A 15,758-nucleotide genomic window follows, 5' to 3' on the forward strand; every position below is an offset into this window, starting at 1 on the left:
GATATATTTTTGAATGGGCTGCTTCTCAATCCACCACATCCGCTGATGTCTCTCTTCCACGTCTGTGGTTGAAAGTGGCAGAGCTACAACGCTGTTTGTCAGCCCAGGAGACATCCCGAAAATCGTCTGTAGCGTTCGAATCGTTTGTGACCCCACTATAGAAAGGGGAGACTCTCACGAACAAGATGGTGTTCTTCGTTTGTCTCTACGACCCCCACAAATGTCACGGGACTCATCTGAAGGTAACCCGGTACCAGTTTTGAAAAAAATTATGGATTTATGGAAGTAGTTTTGTGCCAACAAAATAAAAGGGTTAAATATGTATTTCTTTCTGAGCTTTCTTATATCTCTTATATAAAGGACAGACGCTTCAAAACCTTATTCCTTATGATACATTTTTTTGACTCTGTGTTCTGCCATTTATATATTGTGTTCCTCTCAATGCATTCCCGTCTATGGACTATAGCGAAGGCCCCAAAAAATAAATATATATATTGATTTTTGATACCTACAGGGGTCCTAAAATTCTCAATCAAGTAGCTAAATGATCCATGTTAGTTTAGACGTTTAGGAGCTAGTCGTATCACAGCTAAATGTATTGAGTACCATTTAACTATACATCTGAAAACTTTAGGCAGCAGCCTCTACAAATAATGTTTTTAAACTGTCAGAATACAGCTATTGAGCTTTTAATGGGGGGGGGTTAGATCATAATTTAGCCTGCTCAGTACTCACCTGCATTGTTCCTCAAAGATGCTCAGATCAATATGTATGGGAATATGAATATTCTGTCACATAGCAGCACAGAAACAAGTTTACATTCAAATGAAAACACAGAGAGCGTGATGTCATTATGGAGTTAGAACCTTTTATACAACTCATTCTAATAGGTCGTCATCAATAAAACGTCACAATACGGTGGAAAGAAAGCGTTCCATTTGCCTGCTGGGATGGCAAGGAGACCCGCAGCTCCGCTAAAACCACAGACAACGGAGTGCCGTTTTCAAGGGATTGATCAATAAATGTTGAGTATTTAGTTGCAATATCATCGCCTTTATGGGTTTAGCATCAAAGTGAAGCACTTCAGTTGTCCTCAGTTGACCTGAACTACCACAAAGCTGAAATACCACAAACTAACCAGGTTTCCATTCAACCTTTTTATGCAAATATAATGTACATGTCTGATTAAAAAAAATGTCAGACAGGCCTGAAAGAAAAAGAACATTTTGTCGGTAAACTTTACAAATGCCGACAAAACAACATATGCTAGACAAGGTGAGATCTTTTTTTGTGCCGGTAAAATCAATTATGCAAGAAATGCTAGTGATGTAAATATTGCTACAGTATAATAACCATCACATGGAAGTAAACATGACGCTGTGACGTGATGTCTGGTCCTCCCACTACAACTCAGGATAACATGCAGTTTATTAGGCTACAGATGATATGGTGTCTGGTCCTCCCACTACAACTCAGGATAACATGCAGTTTATTAGGCTACAGATGATATGGTGTCTGGTCCTCCCACTACAACTCAGGATAACATGCAGTTTATTAGGCTACAGATGATATGGTGTCTGGTCCTCCCACTACAACTCAGGATAACATGCAGTTTATTAGGCTACAGATGATATGGTGTCTGGTCCTCCCACTACAACTCAGGATAACATGCAGTTTATTAGGCTACAGATGATATGGTGTCTGGTCCTCCCACTACAACTCAGGATAACATGCAGTTTATTAGGCTACAGATGATATGGTGTCTGGTCCTCCCACTACAACTCAGGATAACATGCAGTTTATTAGGCTACAGATGATATGGTGTCTGGTCCTCCCACTACAACTCAGGATAACATGCAGTTTATTAGGCTACAGATGATATGGTGTCTGGTCCTCCCACTACAACTCAGGATAACATGCAGTTTATTAGGCTACAGATGATATGGTGTCTGGTCCTCCCACTACAACTCAGGATAACATGCAGTTTATTAGGCTACAGATGATATGGTGTCTGGTCCTCCCACTACAACTCAGGATAACATGCAGTTTATTAGGCTACAGATGATATGGTGTCTGGTCCTCCCACTACAACTCAGGATAACATGCAGTTTATTAGGCTACAGATGATATGGTGTCTGGTCCTCCCACTACAACTCAGGATAACATGCAGTTTATTAGGCTACAGATGATATGGTGTCTGGTCCTCCCACTACAACTCAGGATAACATGCAGTTTATTAGGCTACAGATGATATGGTGTCTGGTCCTCCCACTACAACTCAGGATAACATGCAGTTTATTAGGCTACAGATGATATGGTGTCTGGTCCTCCCACTACAACTCAGGATAACATGCAGTTTATTAGGCTACAGATGATATGGTGTCTGGTCCTCCCACTACAACTCAGGATAACATGCAGTTTATTAGGCTACAGATGATATGGTGTCTGGTCCTCCCACTACAACTCAGGATAACATGCAGTTTATTAGGCTACAGATGATATGGTGTCTGGTCCTCCCACTACAACTCAGGATAACATGCAGTTTATTAGGCTACAGATGATATGGTGTCTGGTCCTCCCACTACAACTCAGGATAACATGCAGTTTATTAGGCTACAGATGATATGGTGTCTGGTCCTCCCACTACAACTCAGGATAACATGCAGTTTATTAGGCTACAGATGATATGGTGTCTGGTCCTCCCACTACAACTCAGGATAACATGCAGTTTATTAGGCTACAGATGATATGGTGTCTGGTCCTCCCACTACAACTCAGGATAACATGCAGTTTATTAGGCTACAGATGATATGGTGTCTGGTCCTCCCACTACAACTCAGGATAACATGCAGTTTATTAGGCTACAGATGATATGGTGTCTGGTCCTCCCACTACAACTCAGGATAACATGCAGTTTATTAGGCTACAGATGATATGGTGTCTGGTCCTCCCACTACAACTCAGGATAACATGCAGTTTATTAGGCTACAGATGATATGGTGTCTGGTCCTCCCACTACAACTCAGGATAACATGCAGTTTATTAGGCTACAGATGATATGGTGTCTGGTCCTCCCACTACAACTCAGGATAACATGCAGTTTATTAGGCTACAGATGATATGGTGTCTGGTCCTCCCACTACAACTCAGGATAACATGCAGTTTATTAGGCTACAGATGATATGGTGTCTGGTCCTCCCACTACAACTCAGGATAACATGCAGTTTATTAGGCTACAGATGATATGGTGTCTGGTCCTCCCACTACAACTCAGGATAACATGCAGTTTATTAGGCTACAGATGATATGGTGTCTGGTCCTCCCACTACAACTCAGGATAACATGCAGTTTATTAGGCTACAGATGATATGGTGTCTGGTCCTCCCACTACAACTCAGGATAACATGCAGTTTATTAGGCTACAGATGATATGGTGTCTGGTCCTCCCACTACAACTCAGGATAACATGCAGTTTATTAGGCTACAGATGATATGGTGTCTGGTCCTCCCACTACAACTCAGGATAACATGCAGTTTATTAGGCTACAGATGATATGGTGTCTGGTCCTCCCACTACAACTCAGGATAACATGCAGTTTATTAGGCTACAGATGATATGGTGTCTGGTCCTCCCACTACAACTCAGGATAACATGCAGTTTATTAGGCTACAGATGATATGGTGTCTGGTCCTCCCACTACAACTCAGGATAACATGCAGTTTATTAGGCTACAGATGATATGGTGTCTGGTCCTCCCACTACAACTCAGGATAACATGCAGTTTATTAGGCTACAGATGATATGGTGTCTGGTCCTCCCACTACAACTCAGGATAACATGCAGTTTATTAGGCTACAGATGATATGGTGTCTGGTCCTCCCACTACAACTCAGGATAACATGCAGTTTATTAGGCTACAGATGATATGGTGTCTGGTCCTCCCACTACAACTCAGGATAACATGCAGTTTATTAGGCTACAGATGATATGGTGTCTGGTCCTCCCACTACAACTCAGGATAACATGCAGTTTATTAGGCTACAGATGATATGGTGTCTGGTCCTCCCACTACAACTCAGGATAACATGCAGTTTATTAGGCTACAGATGATATGGTGTCTGGTCCTCCCACTACAACTCAGGATAACATGCAGTTTATTAGGCTACAGATGATATGGTGTCTGGTCCTCCCACTACAACTCAGGATAACATGCAGTTTATTAGGCTACAGATGATATGGTGTCTGGTCCTCCCACTACAACTCAGGATAACATGCAGTTTATTAGGCTACAGATGATATGGTGTCTGGTCCTCCCACTACAACTCAGGATAACATGCAGTTTATTAGGCTACAGATGATATGGTGTCTGGTCCTCCCACTACAACTCAGGATAACATGCAGTTTATTAGGCTACAGATGATATGGTGTCTGGTCCTCCCACTACAACTCAGGATAACATGCAGTTTATTAGGCTACAGATGATATGGTGTCTGGTCCTCCCACTACAACTCAGGATAACATGCAGTTTATTAGGCTACAGATGATATGGTGTCTGGTCCTCCCACTACAACTCAGGATAACATGCAGTTTATTAGGCTACAGATGATATGGTGTCTGGTCCTCCCACTACAACTCAGGATAACATGCAGTTTATTAGGCTACAGATGATATGGTGTCTGGTCCTCCCACTACAACTCAGGATAACATGCAGTTTATTAGGCTACAGATGATATGGTGTCTGGTCCTCCCACTACAACTCAGGATAACATGCAGTTTATTAGGCTACAGATGATATGGTGTCTGGTCCTCCCACTACAACTCAGGATAACATGCAGTTTATTAGGCTACAGATGATATGGTGTCTGGTCCTCCCACTACAACTCAGGATAACATGCAGTTTATTAGGCTACAGATGATATGGTGTCTGGTCCTCCCACTACAACTCAGGATAACATGCAGTTTATTAGGCTACAGATGATATGGTGTCTGGTCCTCCCCACTACAACTCAGGATAACATGCAGTTTATTAGGCTACAGATGATATGGTGTCTGGTCCTCCCACTACAACTCAGGATAACATGCAGTTTATTAGGCTACAGATGATATGGTGTCTGGTCCTCCCACTACAACTCAGGATAACATGCAGTTTATTAGGCTACAGATGATATGGTGTCTGGTCCTCCCACTACAACTCAGGATAACATGCAGTTTATTAGGCTACAGATGATATGGTGTCTGGTCCTCCCACTACAACTCAGGATAACATGCAGTTTATTAGGCTACAGATGATATGGTGTCTGGTCCTCCCACTACAACTCAGGATAACATGCAGTTTATTAGGCTACAGATGATATGGTGTCTGGTCCTCCCACTACAACTCAGGATAACATGCAGTTTATTAGGCTACAGATGATATGGTGTCTGGTCCTCCCACTACAACTCAGGATAACATGCAGTTTATTAGGCTACAGATGATATGGTGTCTGGTCCTCCCACTACAACTCAGGATAACATGCAGTTTATTAGGCTACAGATGATATGGTGTCTGGTCCTCCCACTACAACTCAGGATAACATGCAGTTTATTAGGCTACAGATGATATGGTGTCTGGTCCTCCCACTACAACTCAGGATAACATGCAGTTTATTAGGCTACAGATGATATGGTGTCTGGTCCTCCCACTACAACTCAGGATAACATGCAGTTTATTAGGCTACAGATGATATGGTGTCTGGTCCTCCCACTACAACTCAGGATAACATGCAGTTTATTAGGCTACAGATGATATGGTGTCTGGTCCTCCCACTACAACTCAGGATAACATGCAGTTTATTAGGCTACAGATGATATGGTGTCTGGTCCTCCCACTACAACTCAGGATAACATGCAGTTTATTAGGCTACAGATGATATGGTGTCTGGTCCTCCCACTACAACTCAGGATAACATGCAGTTTATTAGGCTACAGATGATATGGTGTCTGGTCCTCCCACTACAACTCAGGATAACATGCAGTTTATTAGGCTACAGATGATATGGTGTCTGGTCCTCCCACTACAACTCAGGATAACATGCAGTTTATTAGGCTACAGATGATATGGTGTCTGGTCCTCCCACTACAACTCAGGATAACATGCAGTTTATTAGGCTACAGATGATATGGTGTCTGGTCCTCCCACTACAACTCAGGATAACATGCAGTTTATTAGGCTACAGATGATATGGTGTCTGGTCCTCCCACTACAACTCAGGATAACATGCAGTTTATTAGGCTACAGATGATATGGTGTCTGGTCCTCCCACTACAACTCAGGATAACATGCAGTTTATTAGGCTACAGATGATATGGTGTCTGGTCCTCCCACTACAACTCAGGATAACATGCAGTTTATTAGGCTACAGATGATATGGTGTCTGGTCCTCCCACTACAACTCAGGATAACATGCAGTTTATTAGGCTACAGATGATATGGTGTCTGGTCCTCCCACTACAACTCAGGATAACATGCAGTTTATTAGGCTACAGATGATATGGTGTCTGGTCCTCCCACTACAACTCAGGATAACATGCAGTTTATTAGGCTACAGATGATATGGTGTCTGGTCCTCCCACTACAACTCAGGATAACATGCAGTTTATTAGGCTACAGATGATATGGTGTCTGGTCCTCCCACTACAACTCAGGATAACATGCAGTTTATTAGGCTACAGATGATATGGTGTCTGGTCCTCCCACTACAACTCAGGATAACATGCAGTTTATTAGGCTACAGATGATATGGTGTCTGGTCCTCCCACTACAACTCAGGATAACATGCAGTTTATTAGGCTACAGATGATATGGTGTCTGGTCCTCCCACTACAACTCAGGATAACATGCAGTTTATTAGGCTACAGATGATATGGTGTCTGGTCCTCCCACTACAACTCAGGATAACATGCAGTTTATTAGGCTACAGATGATATGGTGTCTGGTCCTCCCACTACAACTCAGGATAACATGCAGTTTATTAGGCTACAGATGATATGGTGTCTGGTCCTCCCACTACAACTCAGGATAACATGCAGTTTATTAGGCTACAGATGATATGGTGTCTGGTCCTCCCACTACAACTCAGGATAACATGCAGTTTATTAGGCTACAGATGATATGGTGTCTGGTCCTCCCACTACAACTCAGGATAACATGCAGTTTATTAGGCTACAGATGATATGGTGTCTGGTCCTCCCACTACAACTCAGGATAACATGCAGTTTATTAGGCTACAGATGATATGGTGTCTGGTCCTCCCACTACAACTCAGGATAACATGCAGTTTATTAGGCTACAGATGATATGGTGTCTGGTCCTCCCACTACAACTCAGGATAACATGCAGTTTATTAGGCTACAGATGATATGGTGTCTGGTCCTCCCACTACAACTCAGGATAACATGCAGTTTATTAGGCTACAGATGAAATAAATTCAACTTCACAGGGGGGTGAAAGTGAAAAGGTGATGAGTTTGATGCTGCTTTCCAATAAATATCCAGGTCTTCTTCTGGTGACATGATGATCGATGCTTGACTGCAGTTTGAAACATTTTGTCCATAATAATCTTATAATCATCTAGGTTTCCATCCAATATTCATGCGAATATTCTAGAAACCGCATAGAGAAAATACCCGCATTTTCCCCACCGTCGCTGTTTCCACCAAACTGACTCGTTGCAGATAAAAACTAGTGCGTGATGACGTAAAGCATACAAAAATGTACTTTTTCACTATCACGTTTAGTCCCGCTCTCCCTCTTTCCAGCGCTCGTTTTCGCCAGTGTGGGGATTATTGCGCACACCTGTCACCATCGTTCCGCGCACCTGCGCCTCATGAGACTCACCTGGACTGCAGCCCTTCTATGATTTCCATCCCTCTACCTGCCACTCCCTCAGGTTCATTCCCCAGTCAGCCTTGTTGTTACCTTCCTGTTCTACCTGTCACTCCCTCAGGTTCATTCCCCAGTCAGCCTTGTCTTCCTGTTCTACCTGTCACTCCCTCAGCTTCATGCCCCAGTCAGCCTTGTTGTTACCTTCCTGTTCTACCTGTCACTCCCTCAGGTTCATTCCCCAGTCAGCCTTGTTGTTATCTTCCTGTTCTGTCTGCCACTCCCTCAGGTTCATTCCCCAGTCAGCCTTGTTGTTATCTTCCTGTTCTGTCTGCCACTCCCTCAGGTTCATTCCCCAGTCAGCCTTGTTGTTATCTTCCTGTTCTGTCTGCCACTCCCTCAGGTTCATTCCCCAGTCAGCCTTGTTGTTATCTTCCTGTTCTACCTGTCACTCCCTCAGGTTCATTCCCCAGTCAGCCTTGTGTTCCTGTTCTACCTGTCACTCCCTCAGGTTCATTCCCCAGTCAGCCTTGATGTTATCTTCCTGTTCTACCTGTCACTCCCTCAGGTTCATTCCCCAGTCAGCCTTGTTGTTATCTTCCTGTTCTAACTGTCACTCCCTCAGGTTCATTCCCCAGTCAGCCTTGTTGTTATCTTCCTGTTCTACCTGTCACTCCCTCAGGTTCATTCCCCAGTCAGCCTTGTGTTCCTGTTCTACCTGCCACTCCCTCAGGTTCATTCCCCAGTCAGCCTTGTGTTCCTGTTCTACCTGTCACTCCCTCAGGTTCATTCCCCAGTCAGCCTTGATGTTATCTTCCTGTTCTACCTGTCACTCCCTCAGGTTCATTCCCCAGTCAGCCTTGTTGTTACCTTCCTGTTCTACCTGTCACTCCCTCAGGTTCATTCCCCAGTCAGCCTTGTTGTTATCTTCCTGTTCTACCTGTCACTCCCTCAGGTTCATTCCCCAGTCAGCCTTGTGTTCCTGTTCTACCTGTCACTCCCTCAGGTTCATGCCCCAGTCAGCCTTGTTGTTATCTTCCTGTTCTACCTGTCACTCCCTCAGGTTCATTCCCCAGTCAGCCTTGTGTTCCTGTTCTACCTGTCACTCCCTCAGGTTCATTCCCCAGTCAGCCTTGTTGTTACCTTCCTGTTCTATCTGTCACTCCCTCAGGTTCATTCCCCAGTCAGCCTTGTGATCTTCCTGTTCTACCTGACACTCCCTCAGGTTCATTCCCCAGTCAGCCTTGTGTTCCTGTTCTACCTGCCACTCCCTCAGGTTCATTCCCCAGTCAGACTTGTGTTCCTGTTCTACCTGTCACTCCCTCAGGTTCATTCCCCAGTCAGCCTTGTTGTTACCTTCCTGTTCTATCTGTCACTCCCTCAGGTTCATTCCCCAGTCAGCCTTGATGTTATCTTCCTGTTCTACCTGTCACTCCCTCAGGTTCATGTCCCAGTCAGCCTTGTGTTCCTGTTCTACCTGCCACTCCCTCAGGTTCATGTCCCAGTCAGCCTTGTGTTCCTGTTCTACCTGTCACTCCCTCAGGTTCATTCCCCAGTCAGCCTTGTTGTTACCTTCCTGTTCTACCTGCCACTCCCTCAGGTTCATTCCCCAGTCAGCCTTGTTGTTACCTTCCTGTTCTACCTGTCACTCCCTCAGGTTCATTCCCCAGTCAGCCTTGTTGTTATCTTCCTGTTCTACCTGTCACTCCCTCAGGTTCATTCCCCAGTCAGCCTTGTGTTCCTGTTCTACCTGTCACTCCCTCAGGTTCATTCCCCAGTCAGCCTTGTTGTTACCTTCCTGTTCTACCTGTCACTCCCTCAGGTTCATTCCCCAGTCAGCCTTGTGTTCCTGTTCTACCTGTCACTCCCTCAGGTTCATTCCCCAGTCAGCCTTGTTGTTATCTTCCTGTTCTATCTGTCACTCCCTCAGGTTCATTCCCCAGTCAGCCTTGTTGTTATCTTCCTGTTCTGTCTGCCACTCCCTCAGGTTCATTCCCCAGTCAGCCTTGTTGTTACCTTCCTGTTCTACCTGTCACTCCCTCAGGTTCATTCCCCAGTCAGCCTTGTTGTTACCTTCCTGTTCTACCTGTCACTCCCTCAGGTTCATTCCCCAGTCAGCCTTGTTGTTATCTTCCTGTTCTACCTGTCACTCCCTCAGGTTCATTCCCCAGTCAGCCTTGTTGTTATCTTCCTGTTCTACCTGTCACTCCCTCAGGTTCATTCCCCAGTCAGCCTTGTTGTTACCTTCCTGTTCTACCTGTCACTCCCTCAGGTTCATTCCCCAGTCAGCCTTGTGTTCCTGTTCTACCTGTCACTCCCTCAGGTTCATGCCCCAGTCAGCCTTGTTGTTACCTTCCTGTTCTACCTGTCACTCCCTCAGGTTCATTCCCCAGTCAGCCTTGTTGTTATCTTCCTGTTCTACCTGACACTCCCTCAGGTTCATTCCCCAGTCAGCCTTGTGTTCCTGTTCTACCTGCCACTCCCTCAGGTTCATTCCCCAGTCAGCCTTGTTGTTACCTTCCTGTTCTACCTGTCACTCCCTCAGGTTCATTCCCCAGTCAGCCTTGTTGTTACCTTCCTGTTCTACCTGTCACTCCCTCAGGTTCATTCCCCAGTCAGCCTTGTGTTCCTGTTCTACCTGCCACTCCCTCAGGTTCATTCCCCAGTCAGCCTTGTGTTCCTGTTCTACCTGCCACTCCCTCAGGTTCATTCCCCAGTCAGCCTTGTTGTTATCTTCCTGTTCTACCTGTCACTCCCTCAGGTTCATTCCCCAGTCAGCCTTGTGTTCCTGTTCTACCTGTCACTCCCTCAGGTTCATTCCCCAGTCAGCCTTGTTGTTATCTTCCTGTTCTACCTGTCACTCCCTCAGGTTCATTCCCCAGTCAGCCTTGTTGTTATCTTCCTGTTCTACCTGTCACTCCCTCAGTTTCATTCCCCAGTCAGCCTTGATGTTATCTTCCTGTTCTACCTGTCACTCCCTCAGGTTCATTCCCCAGTCAGCCTTGTTGTTATCTTCCTGTTCTACCTGTCACTCCCTCAGGTTCATTCCCCAGTCAGCCTTGTGTTCCTGTTCTCCCTGCCACTCCCTCAGGTTCATTCCCCAGTCAGCCTTGTGTTCCTGTTCTACCTGTCACTCCCTCAGGTTCATTCCCCAGTCAGCCTTGTTGTTATCTTCCTGTTCTACCTGTCACTCCCTCAGGTTCATTCCCCAGTCAGCCTTGTGTTCCTGTTCTACCTGTCACTCCCTCAGCTTCATGCCCCAGTCAGCCTTGTTGTTACCTTCCTGTTCTACCTGTCACTCCCTCAGGTTCATTCCCCAGTCAGCCTTGTTGTTATCTTCCTGTTCTATCTGTCACTCCCTCAGGTTCCCTTCCCTCCCCTCCCTTCCCTCCCTTCCCTTCCCCTCCCTTCCCTTCCCTTCCCTTCCCTTCCCTTCCCTTCCCTTCCCTTCCCTTCCCTTCCCTTCCCTTCCCTTCCCTTCCTTCCCTTCCTCCTTCCCCTCCTTCCTCCCTTCCCTCCCCTTCCCCTCCTTCCCTCCCTTCCCTTCCCTTCCCTCCCCTTCCCTTCCTCCTTCCCTCCCTTCCCTTCCTTCCCTCCCTTCCTTCCCTCCCTTCCTTCCTCCCTTCCCTTCCTTCCTCCTCCCTTCCCTCCCCTCCCTTCCCTCCCTTCCCTCCCTCCCCTCCCCTCCCCTCCCTCCCCTCCCTCCTCCCCTCCCCTCCCCTTCCCTCCCCTCCCTTCCCTTCCCTCCCCTCCTTCCCTTCCTCCCCTCCCTTCCTTCCCTCCCTTCCCTCCCTCACTCCCCCTCCCTTCCCTCCCTTCCTTCCTTCCCCTCCCTTCCTTCCCTCCTTCCCTTCCCTCCCCTCCTTCCCTCCCTTCCTTCCCCCTCCCTTCCTTCCCTCCCTTCCTTCCCTTCCCTCCTTCCTTCCTTCCTTCCCTTCCCTTCCTTCCCTTCCTTCCCTTCCTTCCCTTCCCTTCCTTCCTTCCCTTCCTTCCCTTCCTCCCCTCCTTCCCTTCCCTTCCTTCCCTCCCCTTCCTCCTCCCCTCCTTCCCTTCCCTCCTTCCCTCCCCTCCCTCCCTCCTCCCCTCCTTCCTCCCTTCCCTTCCCTCCCTTCCCTTCCTTCCCTCCTTCCTCCCTTCCCTCCCCTTCCTTCCCTCCTTCCCTTCCCTTCCCTTCCTTCCTCCCTTCCTCCTCCCTTCCCTTCCTCCTCCCTTCCCTCCTTCCCTTCCTCCTTCCCTTCCTTCCTTCCTCCTTCCTTCCCTCCCTTCCTTCCCTCTCCTCCCTTCCTCCCCTTCCTTCCTTCCCTTCCCTTCCCTTCTCCTCCCTTCCTTCCCTTCCTTCCTCCCTTCCCTCCCCTCCCTTCCCTCCCTTCCTTCCCTTCCTTCCTTCCCTTCCCTTCCTCCCTTCCTTCCTTCCCTTCCCTTCCTTCCTTCCTCCTCCCTCCCTTCCTCCTCCTCCTTCCCTTCCCTCCTCCTCCCCTCCTTCCCCTCCTTCCCTTCCTCCCTTCCTCCCCTTCCCTTCCCTTCCTTCCCTCCCTCCCTTCCCTTCCTTCCTCCTTCCTCCCCTCCCTCCTCCTCCCTCCCTTCCCTCCCCTCCCTTCCTCCTCCTCCTCCCTTCCTCCCCTCCCTCCCTCCCTTCCCTTCCCTCCTCCTTCCCTTCCCTTCCCTTCCTCCCTTCCCTTCCCTTCCTTCCCTTCCTTCCCTTCCCTTCCTTCCTTCCTTCCCTCCCCTTCCCTTCCTTCCCTCCTTCCCTTCCCTTCCCTTCCTTCCCTTCCTTCCTTCCCTTCCTTCCTTCCTTCCCTTCCCTTCCCTTCCTTCCTTCCTTCCCCTTCCTTCCCTCCCCTTCCCTTCCTCCTCCCTTCCCTACCTTCCCTACCCTCCCTTCCCTTCCCTTCCCTCCCTTCCCTTCCCTCCTTCCCCTCCCTTCCTTCCCTTCCTTCCCTTCTCCTTCCTTCCTCCCCTCCCTCCTTCCCTTCCTTCCTTCCTTCCCTTCCCTTCCTTCCCTTCCTTCCTTCCCTTCCCTTCCCTTCCTCCCTTCCTTCCCTTCCTTCCCTTCCTTCCTCCCTTCCCTTCCTTCCCTCCCTTCCTTCCTTCCCTTCCTTCCCTCCCTTCCTTCCCTCCCTTCCCTCCCTTCCTTCCTCCTTCCCTTCCTTCCCTCCCTTCCCTTCCTTCCCTTCCCTCCTTCCCTTCCTTCCCTTCCCTTCCCTTCCTTCCCTCCTCCCTCCCTTCCTTCCTTCCCTTCCCCTCCCTTCCTTCCCTTCCTCCTTCCCTTCCCTTCCTTCCTTCCCTTCCTTCCCTCCCTTCCCTTCCTCCCCTCCCTTCCCTCCTTCCCTTCCCCTCCTTCCCTTCCCTCCCCTCCTTCCCTTCCCTCCCTTCCTTCCCTTCCCTTCCTTCCTCCTTCCCTTCCCTTCCTTCCCTCCCCTCCTCCCTTCCCTCCTCCCTTCCTTCCCTCCTTCCTTCCTTCCCTCCTTCCCTTCCCTCCCTTCCCTTCCTTCCTTCCTTCCCTCCTCCTTCCCTTCCTTCCTCCTTCCCTTCCCTCCCCTCCTTCCCCTCCCTTCCCTTCCTTCCCTTCCCTTCCCTTCTCCCCTCCTTCCCTTCCCTCCTTCCTTCCCTTCCCTCCCTTCCTTCCCTTCCTTCCCTTCCCTTCCCCTTCCTTCCTTCCCTCCTTCCCTTCCTCCCTTCCCTTCCCTTCCCTTCCCTCCCTCCCTTCCTTCCCTTCCCTCCCTCCCTTCCTTCCCTTCCCCTCCCTCCCCTTCCTTCCTTCCCTTCCTTCCCTTCCCTTCCTTCCCTTCCTTCCCTCCTTCCCTTCCTCCTCCCTTCCCTTCCCTTCCTTCCTTCCCTTCCTTCCCTCCTTCCTTCCCCTTCCCTTCCTTCCTTCCCTTCCCCTTCCCTCCTTCCTTCCCTTCCTTCCCTCCCTCCTTCCCTTCCTTCCCTTCCCTCCTCCCTTCCTTCCTTCCCTCCCTCCCTTCCCTCCCCTCCTCCTTCCCTTCCCTTCCTTCCCTTCCTCCTTCCCTTCCCTTCCTCCTCCTTCCCTTCCCTCCCTCCTTCCTCCCTCCCTCCTCCCTCCTCCCCCTCCTCCCTCCTCCCTCCTCCTCCTCCCCTCCCTCCCCTTCCCTCCTTCCCTCCTCCTTCCCTCCCCTCCCTCCCTCCCTCCCTCCCTCCCTCCCTCCCCCCTCCCTCCCCTCCTCCCCTCCCTCCCTCTCCCCTCCCCTCCTCCCCTCCCTCCCTTCCTTCCCTCCCCTCCCCTCCCCTCCCCTCCCTTCCCTCCCTTCCTTTCCCTTCCCTCCCCTCCTTCCTCCTTCCTTCCCTCCCTTCCCTCCCCTCCCCTTCCTTCCTTCCTTCCCTTCCCTCCCCTTCCCTTCCTTCCCTCCTCCCTTCCCTCCCCTTCCTTCCCCCCTCCTTCCCTTCCCTTCCCTTCCCTCCTTCCTTCCCTTCCCTTCCCTCCCCTTCCCTTCCCTTCCTTCCTTCCCTTCCTTCCTTCCCTCCCTTCCTCCTCCTTCCCCCTTCCTTCCCTTCCTTCCTTCCCTTCCCTTCCTTCCTCCTTCCCTCCTTCCTTCCCTTCCCTTCCTTCCTTCCCTTCCTTCCTTCCCTTCCTCCTCCCTTCCTTCCCTTCCCTTCCCTCCTTCCCTTCCTTCCCTTCCTTCCCCTCCCTCCCTTCCTTCCCTTCCTTCCTCCCCTCCTTCCCTTCCTCCCCCTCCCTCCCCTTCCCTTCCTCCTTCCTTCCCTTCCTTCCTTCCTCCCTTCCCTCCCTCTCCTTCCCTCCCCTTCCTCCCTCCCTCCTTCCCCCCCTCCCCTCCCCTTCCTCCTCCCCTCCCTCCTCTCCCTTCCCCTCCCTCCCCTCCTCCCTCCCCTCCCCCCTCCCCCCTCCCTCCCCTCCTCCCTCCCTCCCCTCCCTCCCTTCCCTTCCCTTCCTTCCCCTCCTTCCTTCCTTCCCTTCCTCCCCTCCTTCCTTCCCTCCCTCCCCTCCCCTCCCCTCCTTCCCTCCCCTCCCCTTCCTCCCTTCCCTTCCTTCCCCTCCTTCCCTTCCCTCCCTCTCCCTTCCTTCCCTTCCCTCCCTTCCCTTCCCCTTCCTTCCTTCCCTCCCTCCTCCCTTCCTTCCCTCCCTTCCCTCCCTTCCCTTCCTCCCCTTCCCTTCCTTCCTTCCCTTCCCCTTCCTCCTTCCCTTCCCTTCCCTCCCCTTCCTTCCCTTCCCCTCCCTTCCCTTCCCTTCCCTTCCCTTCCCTCCTTCCTTCCCTCCTTCCCTTCCTCCCTTCCCTTCCCTCCCCTCCTTCCTTCCCTCCCTTCCTTCCCTTCCCTTCCCTCCTTCCTTCCCTTCCCTTCCTTCCCTTCCCCTTCCCTCCCTCCCTCCTTCCCTCCCTCCCTTCCTTCCTTCCCTTCCCCTCCCTTCCCTTCCTTCCTTCCCTTCCCTTCCTTCCCCTCCTCCTTCCCTCCCTCCTTCCCTCCCTCCTTCCCTTCCCTTCCTTCCCCCTTCCTTCCTTCCCTTCCTTCCCTTCCCTTCCCTTCCCTTCCTTCCTTCCTTCCCTTCCTTCCCTCCCCTTCCCTTCCCTCCTTCCTTCCTTCCTTCCCTCCCTCCTCCCCTCCCTTCCCTTCCTTCCTCCTCCCTTCCTTCCCTTCCCTCCCCTCCTTCCCTCCCTCCTTCCCTTCCTTCCCTCCCCTCCTTCCTTCCTTCCCTTCCCCCTCCTTCCCTCCCTTCCCTTCCTCCTTCCTCCTTCCCCCCCTCCCTCCCCTTCCCTCCCCTCCCTTCCCTCCCCTCCTTCCCTTCCCTCCCCTCCCCTCCTTCCCTCCTCCCTCCCTCCCCTCCCTCCCCTCCCTCCCCTCCCTCCCTCCCCTCCCTCCCTCCCCCTCCCTCCCTCCCCTCCCCTCCCCTCCCCTTCCCTCCTCCCTCCCCCCTCCTCCCCT

The sequence above is a fragment of the Salmo salar genome, unplaced genomic scaffold (assembly GCF_905237065.1).
Source record: "Salmo salar unplaced genomic scaffold, Ssal_v3.1, whole genome shotgun sequence".
In the NCBI taxonomy this organism is placed as follows: Eukaryota; Metazoa; Chordata; class Actinopteri; order Salmoniformes; family Salmonidae; genus Salmo; species Salmo salar.